A 14,783-nucleotide genomic window follows, 5' to 3' on the forward strand; every position below is an offset into this window, starting at 1 on the left:
GGATCACTGTGTGCATTCCCTCCCCACATCCCCTTTATCCTGGTTTCCCCAGGTTGCACAGGGATCACTGTGTGCATTCCTTCCCCACATCCCCTTTATCCTGGTTTCCCCAGGTTGCACAGGGATCACCGTGTGCATTCCCTCCCCACATCCCCTTTATCCTGGTTTCCCCAGGAAGGCACAGGGATCACCGTGTGCATTCCTTCCCCACATCCCCTTTATCCTGGTTTCCCCAGGAAGGCACAGGGGCACTGTGCACTCCATGCCCTGGCTGCTCAACCCAGCTGGCTAAGCCTAAACCTAAAACGTATTCAAATAAATGAAATGTGTCAAAACCAGCATGGGCAGCGGAAGGGAGCATCTACTCTTACATCCTCAAGTTCATACAATCCTTTTTTACCCCCTCTTGTGCTATCCCTTTTATTTTGTCAGAATGGCTTTGACTTTGGTTGGGTTTTTCCTGTTTATTTTTTATTCTGGATCAGAAATGTACTGCTGGGTATTTCCCACAAGTCAGTGAGGTCACATACAAGTTTGATAAGAAAATCGTCTCTTTACACAAAGCTGAATTTATCACAGTTTCTGGAAGTATTCTGGAAGCCTTGCATGAAAATAAACGGGGCTGAAACAGCTGTGAATGAACATGTGAAACTGTGAGCAAAAATATGACATGTGAGAAGATGACCACCTGTATAAATGATACGACACTGGTAAAATTCCTCAGGATCAGTCTGGGATTATTAACTTGCCACCAGTGAATGTTTCTTTAACATCTATCACCTATTTCCATGCACATACCCACTGCCATTTCCAGGCACATACATACACACAAATATGTGCATATATAAATCCTAAAGACACCTGTTGAAGCCAAAATTTTGAGAGGCACTGTCGGTGCAGGAGGAGTTTCTGGACATCAGAAGGGACTTCCCTGTGGAAAGGGAGGTCGGGAATTGGAACTGCCCAGGGAGGTGCTGGAGGAAGGCCTGGACGTGGCACTGAGAGCTCTGGGCTGGGTGACAAGGTGGGAATCGGGTGACAGGTTGGGCTCAGCGGCTGGGAGGGCTTTTCCAACCTCAGGGATTCTGGAATTCTGTGACAACCTAACAATCCCGAGGAACGGAAAACAGGGTAATGGAATCCACAGCACAAAATATAATCACACCCTTCTTCACAAGAACACCAAAACAACCCACTAAAACAACCAGCTAAAGCACAGGAAGCGGCACCAACTACTCGGCCACAAATGTTCTGCGAGCCACAGAAAAGAAACACAGGGATAAAATTACAGGTCACGTATTTCCAGGGGAGACAAGAATGCTCTGATGGCACTCCCCAGTCAGGGATCCTGCTCTGTGCTGGGAGAACGAAGCCTGCCCCACCTGAAGCACTGCACCACGTCAGAAAGGATTTAATTGCCAGCACTAAACTGCACCGTGTCAGAAAGGATTTAATTGCCAGCACTAAACCTAGCAGTGCTGTAAGCGAGTCCAGAACGCTGCCCGGGCCCAGCAGCAGGGACCTCCAGCAGGACAGGAGGTCCTGAAGGTGAAGAATGGCCTGGGAGGGAGCAGGAGGCACCCAAAACACAGGGCTCTGCGCAGAGCAGCGTGCCACAGCACTCAGAGGGCTCGCTGCCTCTTCGAGCCACCCCGACAGCAAACACCGCACATCTGGCCTCCAAACACAAACTGCAAAACAGCTGGGGCGTCCTGCAACACGCAGCTAAGAAAAGAAAAACCAATTACAGCAGGAAAGCTGCTCCAGTGGCAAAGAGCAACTCCCCTGAGTGGTTTGCACAAGGGCTGGTTCCTGCCCCCCATGCTGTCCTTGTGCAGCTCGTTTTTGGGACACGTGCCTTAGGGGAAACCAAACGTTCTGCAGAGTTGACACAGGATGTAAAAATGAAATGCAATCAAGTAAAACATGATAACCTCAACAAGCTGACAGCAAGAAATAACACCCTTTATCTGCTTCTGTACATCGGTAATATATATATATATCTATACACACGTGAGGTCCAAGGGGTAAAGTACTCAGCATGTTTCATAAATCATTTATGTCTTTGCTGAATATCCAAAATGCATTTCCATACAGATACTGCATCCAGCAGTATCACTCAGTGAGCTTTCTGATCCATTCCAACAGGCTGATACAGCAGAGACAAACTAATGCACAATGGGGCTCCCCCTCACCAATGTAACTTCTTGGAGGCATTAAAAAATTCAAAAATTCAATTGCCATTAACCGGAGGCTCCCTACTCCTTTCTATTCCTCAAGAAATAAAATTGCATTGTGCTCAGTCCAGCCGACAATTCCATGGTTAAAAAAAAAAGGGGAAGATATTAGCACTAGAAAAACAGTAAGAAGTGACCTATTGTTCTCATTTCTGAATGCTGTCGCATAGTCAGCATTTGGAAAAGCTTACAGGGGTTGAAGTCAAAGTCTTTAGAGCCCTGAAAGTCTTGAGACAATCTGATCTTGACAAGTCACAGCAATCTACTCTGTCCCCCTCCCCTGACACAGCAATCTCAATTTCAGTTTTGCACTCAGCCAGGCTCTACCTTCCACAGTTCCGTCTGCCTCCCTTCAGGCAGCCTGGACTCACGCAGCATCGAGGAATCGTGCACGCTGCTGTCCAGGGGGAAAGGCAAGGGTAAAATAACCCACACAGAACCTCTCCTGACCACTTCAGACGTCTCCATCAGCCACCAAAAGCCCTCACCTCGTTTCTTACAGTTCTAATTTACACAATAATGGCCTCAAGATTCCCAAAGGCCACTACAGCTCCAGTGGAGAAAAGAGAGAGAGAGGCAGAGCATGGGCTGTGGAAACAGGAATGGCTTCATGAAGGGAACTAAATGCAACTTTCTTGTAAGTCGGCCTCAAAGCACACACTGCAGACGGACAGACACACTGCAGACAGACAGACAGACACTGAACAGACAGACAGACACACTGCAGCCGGACAGACAGACACACTGCAGACAGACAGACACACTGCAGACAGACAGACAGACACACTGAACAGACAGACAGACACACTGCAGACAGACAGACACACTGCAGACAGACAGACAGACACACTGAACAGACAGACAGACACACTGCAGCCGGACAGACAGACACACTGAACAGACAGACAGACACACTGCAGACAGACAGACACACTGCAGACAGACAGACAGACACACTGAACAGACAGACAGACACACTGCAGCCGGACAGACAGACACACTGCAGACAGACAGACAGACACACTGAACAGACAGACAGACACACTGCAGCCGGACAGACAGACACACTGCAGACAGACATACAGACACACTGAACAGACAGACAGACACACTGCAGCCGGACAGACAGACACACTGCAGACAGACAGACACACTGCAGACAGACAGACACACTGCAGCCGGACAGACAGACACACTGCAGACAGACAGACAGACACACTGCAGACAGACAGACACACTGCAGACAGACAGACACACTGCAGACAGACAGACAGACACACTGCAGACACAGACAGACACACCGAATGGACAGACAGACACACTGCAGACAGACAGACAGACACACCGAATGGACAGACACACTGCAGACAGACAGACAGACACACTGAACAGACAGACAGACACACTGCAGCCAGCCAGACACACTGCAGACAGACAGACAGACACACTGCAGACAGATAGACAGACAAACTGCAGCCGGACAGACAGACACATTGCAGACAGACAGACAGACACACTGAACAGACAGACAGACACACTGAACAGACAGACAGACACACTGCAGCCGGACAGACAGACACACTGCAGATGGACAGACACACTGCAGACAGACAGACAGACACTGAACAGACAGACAGACACACTGCAGACAGACAGACAGTCACACTGAACAGACAGACAGACACACTGCAGACAGACAGACACACTGCAGACAGACAGACACACTGCAGCCGGACAGACAGACACACTGCAGATGGACAGACACACTGCAGACAGACAGACAGACACTGAACAGACAGACAGACACACTGCAGACAGACAGACAGACACACTGCAGACACAGACAGACACACCGAATGGACAGACAGACACACTGCAGACAGACAGACAGACACACCGAATGGACACACTGCAGACAGACAGACAGACACACTGAACAGACAGACAGACACACTGCAGACAGACAGACACACTGAATGGACAGACAGACACACCAAAGGGACAGACAGACACACTGCAGCCAGACAGACAGACACACTGAATGGACAGACAGACACACCAAAGGGACAGACAGACACACTGCAGCCAGACAGACAGACACACTGAATGGACAGACAGACACACCAAAGGGACAGACAGACACACTGCAGCCAGACAGACAGACACAATGCAGCCAGACAGATACACTGCAGACAGACAGACAGACACACCGAATGGACAGACAGACGCACCAAAGGGACAGACAGACACACTGCAGCCAGACAGACAGACACACTGAATGGACAGACAGACACACCAAAGGGACAGACAGACACACTGCAGCCAGACAGACAGACACACTGAATGGACAGACAGACACACCAAAGGGACAGACAGACACACTGCAGCCAGACAGACAGACACACTGAATGGACAGACAGACACACCAAAGGGACAGACAGACACACTGCAGCCAGACAGACAGACACAATGCAGCCAGACAGATACACTGCAGACAGACAGACACACCAAACGGACAGACAAACTACAGCTGGACAGACAGACACGCTGAACAGACAGACAGACATACCAAATGGACAGACAGACACACCGAATGGACAGACAGACACAGCGAAGGGATGGACAGACACACTGCAGACAGACCGACACAGTGAACGGACAGACACACACCGAAGGGATGGACAGACACAGCGAAGGGACAGACCGACAGACCAAATGGACATACAGAGACAGCGAAGGGACAGACAGACCCAGCGAAGGGACAGACTGACACGGCGGGGGGACAGACAGACCCAGCGAAGGCACAGACAGACAGCGAAAGGACAGACAGACACACCGAATGGACAGACAGACACAGCGAAGGGATGGACAGACACACTGCAGACGGACCGACACAGTGAACGGACAGACACACACGGAAGGGATGGACAGACACAGCGAAGGGACAGACAGACAGCGAAGGGACAGACCGACACAGCAAATGGACAGACACACACCAAAGGGATGGACAGACACACCAAAGGGACAGGCTGACACAGCGAAGGGACAGACAGACCCAGCGAAGGGACAGACTGACACGGCGGGGGGACAGACAGAGACAGCAAATGGACATACAGACCCTGCGAAGGGACAGACTGACATGGCGGGGGGACAGACAGACCCAGCGAAGGGACAGACAGACCCAGCGAAAGGACAGACAGACAGCGAAGGGACAGACCGACACGCGGAGGGGCGGACGGGCGGACACCCACCTTGTTGGTGCGCGGGTTGAGCATCAGCGGCTTGCCCTTCTCCTTGGTGTGCAGGCCGCGCCGCGCCAGCGCGCAGGGCGCCGCGGCCGCGCGCACTCGGGACAGCATCCTGCCTCCTGCGCCGCACCTGCGGGCAAACGCAGCGTCAGGACCCGCAGCACTGCCCCACGCACCCGCCTGGCACTGCTCCACCCCGCAGAGCGACGCCCCAGGAGCGCCCCGTGCAGCCGGGAGGGCGCGGCGAGGAAGGGCTTGGAACGCCGACGGCCCTCCCTCGGTGCTGCCCCGCGCCACCCTGGCACACACAAAATGCCAGCAGGGATTTTAGCTGTCGCACGTGTTATGTGTGGTAAATGGAATTCGTGACATTCCTTGTATGAAGTAATTGGGTATGTGAAATAGTATTGGATACTTGTTAGATTATGCCTGTTGTATTAGTCCCCCCACCTTTGAGACTGGGTGTGTATTGGAAACTGAGTCACAAGTAAAAGGATTGGCTCGGCCGGGAGATGGGCCATGGCTGGACTCCAGGTGCTGACAACTGGGACTCCAGGTGTTGATCATCAGGACTCCAGGTGTTGATCATCAGGACTCCAGGTGTTGATCATTGGGACTCCAGGTGTTGACCATCGGGACTCCAGATGTTCATCAGGACTCCAGGTGTTGATCATGGGGACTCCAGGTGTTCACCATCGGGACTCCAGGTGTTGACCATCGGGACTCCAGGTGTTGATCATCGGGACTCCAGGTGTTGATCATCAGGACTCCAGGTGTTGACCATCAGGACTCCAGGTGCTGACAACTGAGACTCCAGGTGTTCATCATCGGGACTCCAGGTGTTGATCATCGGGACTCCAGGTGTTGACCATCGGGACTCCAGATGTTCATCAGGACTCCAGGTGTTGATCATGGGGACTCCAGGTGTTGACCATTGGGACTCCAGGTGTTGATCATCAGGACTCCAGGTGCTGACAACTGAGACTCCAGGTGTTCATCATCAGGACTCCAGGTGTTGATCATTGGGACTCCAGGTGTTGATCATCAGGACTCCAGGTGTTGACCATCGGGACTCCAGGTGTTCACCATCAGGACTCCAGGTGTTCACCATCAGGACTCCAGGTGTACTCCAGGTGTTGACCATTGGGACTCCAGGTGTTCACCATTGGGACTCCAGGTGTTGATCATCAGGACTCCAGGTGTTGACCATCGGGACTCCAGGTGTTGATCATCGGGACTCCAGGTGTTCACCATCAGGACTCCAGGTGTTCACCATGGGGACTCCAGGTGTTCACCATCGGGACTCCAGGTGTTGACCATCGGGACTCCAGGTGTTCACCATCAGGTGCTGATCATCCCATAAACGTCCCAAGATGGATCTCATGGAAATCCTCAGACAGATCCATGTGAATGCAGCCATCCCGTAATCTCATCAGGGATTCACCTACTCCGGACACTGAATTATTCCTCCTCATCACCAAAAAAGAGAATCTCATTAACCGATGGACTCTGAATGGAAGAAAAGACTGATTGCTGAAATCTTGGCCTCGGGTGGAATTTTCCCTATAAAACCCGCTCGTGCCAGGCTGGAGGTGTGTGGGCATGGGGGAAACCTCTGCTGAGGTGACTCCTTGTGGCACACCCAGGGCTGACCCCAGGCTCGGCTCTGTCTTTTTCCATGGCTGGCTAGATAGAATTTGACCACTAATAAAATTATTTTTTATTTTTAATCTGGCTGAATAAATTCTCATTTATAACACACGGAAATGGACAGTGGCACAAATGCCTGCCAGGACAGCAGGTGCAGCCACAAAATCCCCACAGAGACCCTCTGGAGCTCTCCAGCAATGAAATCTCTGGGCCTGGACAACACAGCAGAGAAACTGTGTCTGTCAGCATTTTAAAACTCTGCTACAACAAAATGTGGAATTAAAATGGCCAAAAACTCCACTGAACTGTGGATTCCAGGCTTATATTTTTACAATCCCAAACTTTAGAGATATATTTTCAGAGAGAATGTATCCTTTAAAGTAAAGGAATTTTTCCTAAGAGAATTAAAAATCATTAGTGTAACTCCAGTTCTGGTCCTGACAGGCGTTAGCAACTCTTGAACTCATTTGACGCCATTATCGATCACAAGCTCTTTGCAGAAGAAATTCCCATTTATCACGGGCTGGTACACGGCAGGACCAGCAGGGAATGTGCACTGGACTCGTCTCCAAGGCAGAGAGACAACGGGAAGCACACAGAGCTCGCCAGCACCGTGCTCTGTGTGGTGACACAGGCGGGGGACAGGAGAGGGGATGTCACCCCCCAGCCCAGCTACACACCCACAGCCCAGACAGGCAGGGACACTAAACAGGGCACGAGACGTTTTTCAGGAATGAAATGATGCACGGCTTAGATTTTTAATTTCTTCCAGATGGGAGACGAAATTGAATTAAGGAACAAAACTTCATTATCTTAAATATCGCCTGAATACTTAAGAAGACCTTTCTATAATCAAATTTGCACATAATCAGCTTCTAAGACGGCAGACTGGTCTTACAGGTTACGATCTGAGGATTTTCTTGCAAATCTTCCCAAGCGTTGAAAAAATACGGCAACATTTAACATTTTTTCACCACCAGTTACGCCCAAGTTTCTCTTCTACCCAGTGTGAAGTGTAGAGGGAAGCAGCTCTGCATCCAGAAGCATCCCTTCCTCTCAACCTTTCCGTGTTTGTTTAGGCGTGTGAATGACAAAAGCTCCACTCAAACGCCTGTGTTGATTTGTTTTGGGGTAAAGACCATAAATTTGCTGCATGGAGTGCGACAGGAGGCACGGGAGGAAGCCTTGCCAGCAGCACAAACCAAAGTTGCCTCCGACGTGCTCGTTCCTCCCCAAACCTGCTAGCGGTGGAGCGAGCACCGCTGGCCTGCCAGCGTTTGGGAAACCAGCATCAGACCAGGGAAATTAATGCAAAACACATTAGTTTTGTGCTGCCTTTAGGATCAGCAAATTCAGTTTTAACCCGTTTTTGATCTGGTTGCCCATCTGCCGTCGCCACACGGCTGCAGGGGATCCCAAAAAGATTTTGTCACATATCCAGTGTCACAGCAAACCCCCTCACAGAGTCCCGTCAGCCTGGTGCCACCCTGGCGCCAACCTGTCACCACCAACACCTAGAACAAGGAAATAAAAAGTAGAACAAGCACCACACCCTACCGAACTCTAATTAAATTGAAATAACTTTGGTGCAGTTAATGAGCACTTAAAAACCAAACAAGACTGTGGCTGAGAGTCACCTGAACTCGATCATTAACTGCAGAGGGCAGAGGGAAAAAGACTTTTCAGAGAGATACAAATCTTGCTTGCTTCCCTGATGTGTGAGAGATGAGACTTGCTCCTCTCCGAGGTGTCACACCAGCACCTAAAATTATTCTCTTGATGGAGGTATCTCAGATTCGTAAAAGGGGAGAATCAAGTTTCATTTTCCACTGAGCCCTGTGTTTAGATCCAAGAGGGATGATCCCAGTTAATTTATATCCATCACAAAACCTGACTGGCCGCTCAGCCCTGCGCTCTCCCTCCCCTGCTCGTCTCATTGTTCCCCGTTTCTGTTTCATTGTGCCCACTTCCTCCAACTCCTTTTGTCACACACTTTTGAACGCGCTTTGGCAAGGGTTTGCCCCCAAAACCCGCCTTCAGGACCTGCCCTGACCCCGCAAAGCAGGGAATCCTTCCCCGTGCCCGTCCGTGCTGCTCTGCAGGGCTGCCGGCAGCTCTGCCCGCACGGCCGTGGCTCTCTGCGACCCAGCCCAGCCCTGCTGGCCACCAGCCCTGTCCCCCGGGCTCGTGGGGAAGGACAGAGGGACACGCAGCCTCAGCCCTGCCGCCCACGTCTGCTAGTGCGGGGGAAAGGCTCCCTAAAGGTGCCCAGGCCAGCACCTGGTCTGAAGGAGATGGAGGGGCTGGGCTGTGCAGCTCTACACGGCTCATGATGGTTTTGTAGGAGACAGGCCAGGCTTGAGAGGGTGGCAGTGAAACCAGAAAAAACAGGAGAGATCACTTTGGCAGTGGAGGCTGGCAGAGAATCCCAGGGTGGTTTGGGTGGGAAGGACTTTAGAGCCCATCCCCTGCCATGGCAGGAACACCTCCCACTGTCCCAGGTTGCTCCAACCTCATCCAACCTGGCCTGGGACACTCCCAGGGATCCAGGGGCAGCCACAGCTGCTCTGGGCACCCTGTGCCAGGGCCTGCCCACCCTCCCAGCCAGCAATTCCTAATTCCCAATGTCCCAATATCTTTGAGAGTCACAGAACCATGGGATGGTTTGGGTGGGAAGGGACAGTAAAACTCATTTAGTCCCACCCTCTGCCATGGGCAGGGACACCTTCCACTGTCCCAGGTCACTCCAAAACCTATCCAGTCTGGCCTGGGACACTCCCAGGGATCCAGGGGCAGCCACAGCTGCTCTGGGCACCCTGTGCCAGGGCCTGCCCACCCTCCCAGCCAGCAATTCCCAATTCCCAATCTCCCATCTGTGCCTGCCCTCTGGCAGTGGGAGCCATTCCCTGTGTGCTGTCCCTGCCTGCCTTGTCCCCAGTCCCTGTGCAGCTCTCCTGGAGCCCCTTGAGGCCCTGGCAGGGGCTCTGAGCTCTCCCTGGAGCTTCTCTTGTGCAGGGGAACAGCCCCAGCTCTGCCAGGCTGGCTCCAGAGCAGAGGGGCTCCAGCCCTGGGGAAGGGATTTGAGCTGGAGGAAAGAGCAGCACCTGCCACGGTGTGAAAACACACACAGAGGAACGAGGCTGTGCAGCGTCCTGTGAGGAGGAGTTAGGAAGAAAGCAGCAGAATTGAATGAGGAATAAACACGAATAAAATAACCAGGATCTCTGCTCTCCCTTCAGTGCTTGACAATGGTGGGAACTACACGAGGCTCCAAACAACTGGGAATTTTTGAGCTGCTGTGTCACAAATTAAGGGGATTAAATCCTTCAGCACACCAGAGGACAGCTCCCCGCTGTGCCTTATCAGGAGGCATCTGCCCGGGTCAAACTAATTACCAATACGCACAAGCACCCTTATCTGGGAGCAAATGTTCTGCTGCTCCAATTATGGATTTGTGAAATGGCAAAACCTACTTTCAAGGGAAAGGTTCATCACGCTCTTAAAAGGCAGAATGAGGCTGGCCGGAGAGTCGGGAAGCTCAGAGTCAATTAAAGCAAGGCCAGCTTCAATTACTGCCAGGCTGCCTGACCTGTGGGTCTCCCTCGGTGCCAAGGAGTGTCAGCGCGGGCACAGCAACTCGTGCTGCATGACTCTGCAGTCTGCCTGCACCCCGCAGGCTGGGGGAACACAAGTGCATGTCCAGCGCTCCTCAGATCCTGTGTCACTGATTCCTTTCTTTCTTCTACAGAAACCAGCCTGTGTTGGGGAGCTTTTTTTCGTATTGACAAGCTGAAATCAGTAATTCCAGGCTGTGGAGGTCCCACAGAATTTCCAATCTTTTAGGCCTCACCCATTTTTAAGCCAACAGACGGTGTCTCCTGTGCCCCCTCTGTGAGCCTGCACCACCTCAGGTCTGCAGTGGATGCACCGTACACTTTATTCTCTTTTTCTTTTTTTTGTTTCAGTAATAAGCAGCCCAGCCTGGCCCACCCAAGCATGACACAAACCAACAAACCAGGCACACACCAGCTGGCTTCATCACTTCAGTAATGATAAAGGAGTCTAAAATTATTCCATTAGGCAAGCACGGGCTGTAAGTGTGTCTCCCCAGGAGACTTCCACCTAAAGAAAGCAGCTCTCCCTGCACCCACCACCCTTCAGCAGGCCAAGGAGTCGCTTTTGCTCCAGAACAGAGCATCCCAGGAGGAAGGAGCAGAGGGCTGAAGAGGGGGGACGTGGTTCTGCACAGCAGCTCTGGCTCCCTGAGCTGGCCAGATCCGCTGCTGAGGAAAGTCAGCAGCAAACAGCGGCAAAACTATTCCAGGTTCCCTCCAGCAAAGCCCCGGGCCACCACCTTAAAGGACATTTCTAAGGCACCTTGAGATCTGCAGATTAAAAGGAACAGTCACGGGCAGAAATTACTAATGAAGTGTTTGGCAGAGGCAGGCGGGTTATTTTGGAAGCAGATCTTTAGCATATTGCAATGACTTTTCTTCCCTTTCATTCTGAGGCAGCCAGTTCAACAGGAAGAAAAGTTAGGCGTGGAGCACCGGGGCAGAGTAAGCAAGTTCACTTGAGGCTGGAAACGTTCACTAAACAAAGCACACTTAGGTGAACTCAGGTGAGAATTATTTCAGAACGCTTTCCAAAAAAGAGTATTTGTCAATTAGTGCAATTTACAGTACTGTCAGGCTTCTTGCAGCACGAGCAGAAAGTAGGGCTGAATTGTTTGGTATTGGAGTTTTGGTTCGTAGCAGTCAGCATTTTTATACATTTATACTTTTATACATTCACTGACCTAAATATTCTGATTCTTAAGAACCAGGAAGTCCATTATCTTATGCTGTGGAAACCACAGCAGCAGTATTTTTGGCCAAGTCTGACAAAACGTACTGACATACTTTATTTATTTTAATTTGTGTGACTAGGTGGGCTACTGGTGGTAAAGGCAAGGACAAAGACCTTATCCTAAAAGCCCTCAGAAGCACTCCAGGAATACGCAGGAATACTCATGCTGTATTCCAGAGAAGTGGCACGCCCCTGTGCTGGAGCTGCTCAACCCAGAAGCACAGATATATTTTTGGGATACAGGCTGAGGAGTGGACAAGGATGTTCCCAACAACTGCTGCACTTAGAGATGGGAATTCTTCCTGGGAAAGCAACTCAGCACTGAGCACAGAGAAGCCAAGCAGCTCAGTGCAGGTGAAGCGTACGCCTGCCAACCTCTTACAAACCTCAGCTTGTGCTTTAAAATCAAATACCCCGCTTGAATTACAGAAAAGCCTGAGAACCCATCCATGCACCACGAGCTAGCAGAGCCGCTTTGGTAGCGGGGAAGGCGCTGGCACCTCTCGTAAAGATGAGCAGTTAATTAGTACTCACTCACCACGCGCTCTGACAGCTCCCGTCTTAGTTTGCAGAGCAAAAAGCTCCAAACCCTGCCGGCACTCAAGCTGCTGACTCACGGGACACCGCACAGGATTATCAGAACTTCCCTCCTGCGACTGTAACACACGGTTTCTTCTAAAATACAGGCTCAGGTTAAATTTCTACAGATCTCACAGCGTTTAATAAGGCATTAGACGCTGCTGGCTGCACACGCACACGGGCCACCGGCAGAGCTGCACACCCCGCCCAGCTCCTTCAATTGCCCACGTAGAAAACCTCCCTTTGACGACCACTACTTTTAGGAATTACCAACACGAAGACACCAGATAATCGACATTTGGTGGTTTCCACCTCGGCTGGCGCAAGACCGTCCGTTTGCACGCCGCGCCGTTATCAGCGCGCTGCAATCCGGCTTGGCGTTTCTCCTGTGAACTGCGCGACTCTTGCCAAGGCACGACAGCCGGCTGGCTCGGACAACACCCCCCAGCCGGTGTTTTTTAGCGCAGCGTGCTCCGGCAGAGCAGCAGCCGGGAGGAGGCCAAGCCCGGCAGCAACCCCGCGGCGCTTCCTGCTCCAAGGCCGCGCCAGCCGCCCCGCTGCTTCCCCACTTGCACTCCGCGGGGAAGTCCGGGCAGGTCGGGCCCGCGGGGTGGGCTCGGCGTGTCGCCGTCCCGACAGGGTGAACACAGCCGCGGTGCCCCTCCGCGGGGCCCGGGGCTGCCCCCGCCGCAGGCCGAGCCGCGGGCCCCGCCGCGCCCCGCCGCCGCTTCGGCGCTGCCCCCGCGGCACACGGGGCAGCGCGGGCGGGCTCCATCCCTCCCCGCGCCCCGGCGGCCTCCCGCCCCTCGGAACGCCCCGCAAACACGGCGTTATAGAGAGGGAGAGGCCTGTGGTGCGCCGCCGAAGCTGTGTGGGGGTTACCAGAACGGGGTCTGCCTCCTCCTGCGGCTGCTGCCCGCCGAGCGATGCCGGCCGAGGACCTGTTCCTACGGAGCGAGAGCAGCGCCCGCCCGCCGGAGCTGCGTCCACCGCAGAATCCGCCACTGAATGGAGCCGGCACCGAGGCGCCGGGGAGGGACACCCCGGGAGGCGGGTGCTGGCCGTGACTGACAGCTGAGGCAGCCAATAGAAGAGCAAGAAGCGCGCAGGCGACGGCGGCGTTTGGCCAATGGGCGCTTTACCCCGCCCCCGCAGGGGGGAAAGCGGGATGGGCGCGGCGGGGCGGGACCTGGCGCAGGTTAATTGGCTGGCGAGACAGCCAATCAGCGGCGAGGGGCGGGGCGGAGGGCGGCGGGAGGGAACGGGAGCGGGAGGGGGAACGGGAATGGAATGGGAATGGGAATGGGTGGAGGAACGGGAATGGGAATGGGGATGGGAATGGGAATGGGAATGGGCATGGGAATGGAAATGGGAATGGAAATGAGAATGGGAATGGAATGGAATGGGAATGGGAATGGGAATGGGAATGGGAAACGGGAATGGGAATGGGGATGGGAATGGGAATGGGAATGGGAATGGGCATGGGTGGAAATGGGAATGGAAATGAGAATGGGGATGGAATGGGAATGGGAATGGATGGGGATGGGGATGGAATGGGAATGGAAACGGGAATGGAATGGGAATGGGAATGGGAATGGAATGGGAATGGAAACGGGAATGGGAATGGGGATGGGAATGGGAATGGGAATGGGGATGGGAATGGGGATGGGAATGGGAATGGGATGGGAATGGGGATGGGGATGGGAATGGGAATGGGAATGGGATGGGAATGGGAATGGAATGGGAATGGAATGGGAATGGAATGGAATGGGAATGGAATGGGGATGGAATGGAATGGGAATGGGAATGGGAATGGGAATGGGAATGGGAATGGGAATGGAATGGGGATGGGAATGGGAATGGGGATGGGGATGGAATGGGAATGGAAACGGAATGGGAATGGGAATGGGAATGGGGATGGGGATGGGATGGGAATGGGAATGGAAACGGAATGGGAAGAATGGGAATGGGAATGGTGGGATGGAATGGAATGGAATGGAATGGAGAATGGGAATGGGAATGGGAATGGAAATGGGAATGGGGATGGGTATGGGGACTGGAATGGAATGGAAACGGGAATGGAATGGGAATGGGATGGGAAATGGAATGGAATGGGATGAATGGGATTGAACGGGCATGGGAATGGGAATGGGAATGATGGGAATGGAAACGGGAATGGGAATGGAAAAGGGAATGGGATGGGAATGGGAATGGGAAATGG

The 14,783-nt window shown here is 52.7% G+C and overlaps 1 long non-coding RNA gene across 1 annotated transcript; it reads right to left on the bottom strand.

Annotated features, from left to right (window-relative positions):
* Window positions 1–495: 495 nt before the first annotated feature.
* Window positions 496–13,553, bottom strand: LOC144248678 (uncharacterized). Its single transcript, XR_013341998.1, has 3 exons — window positions 13,445–13,553; window positions 5,489–5,615; window positions 496–1,103 (listed from the first exon to the last, which is right to left on the bottom strand). It is a non-coding gene; the product is annotated as an uncharacterized LOC144248678 (long non-coding RNA).
* Between the last annotated feature and the right edge of the window lie 1,230 nt (window positions 13,554–14,783).

This window comes from Lonchura striata, unplaced genomic scaffold, assembly GCF_046129695.1.
Source record: "Lonchura striata isolate bLonStr1 unplaced genomic scaffold, bLonStr1.mat Scaffold_251, whole genome shotgun sequence".
NCBI lineage: Eukaryota > Metazoa > Chordata > Aves > Passeriformes > Estrildidae > Lonchura > Lonchura striata.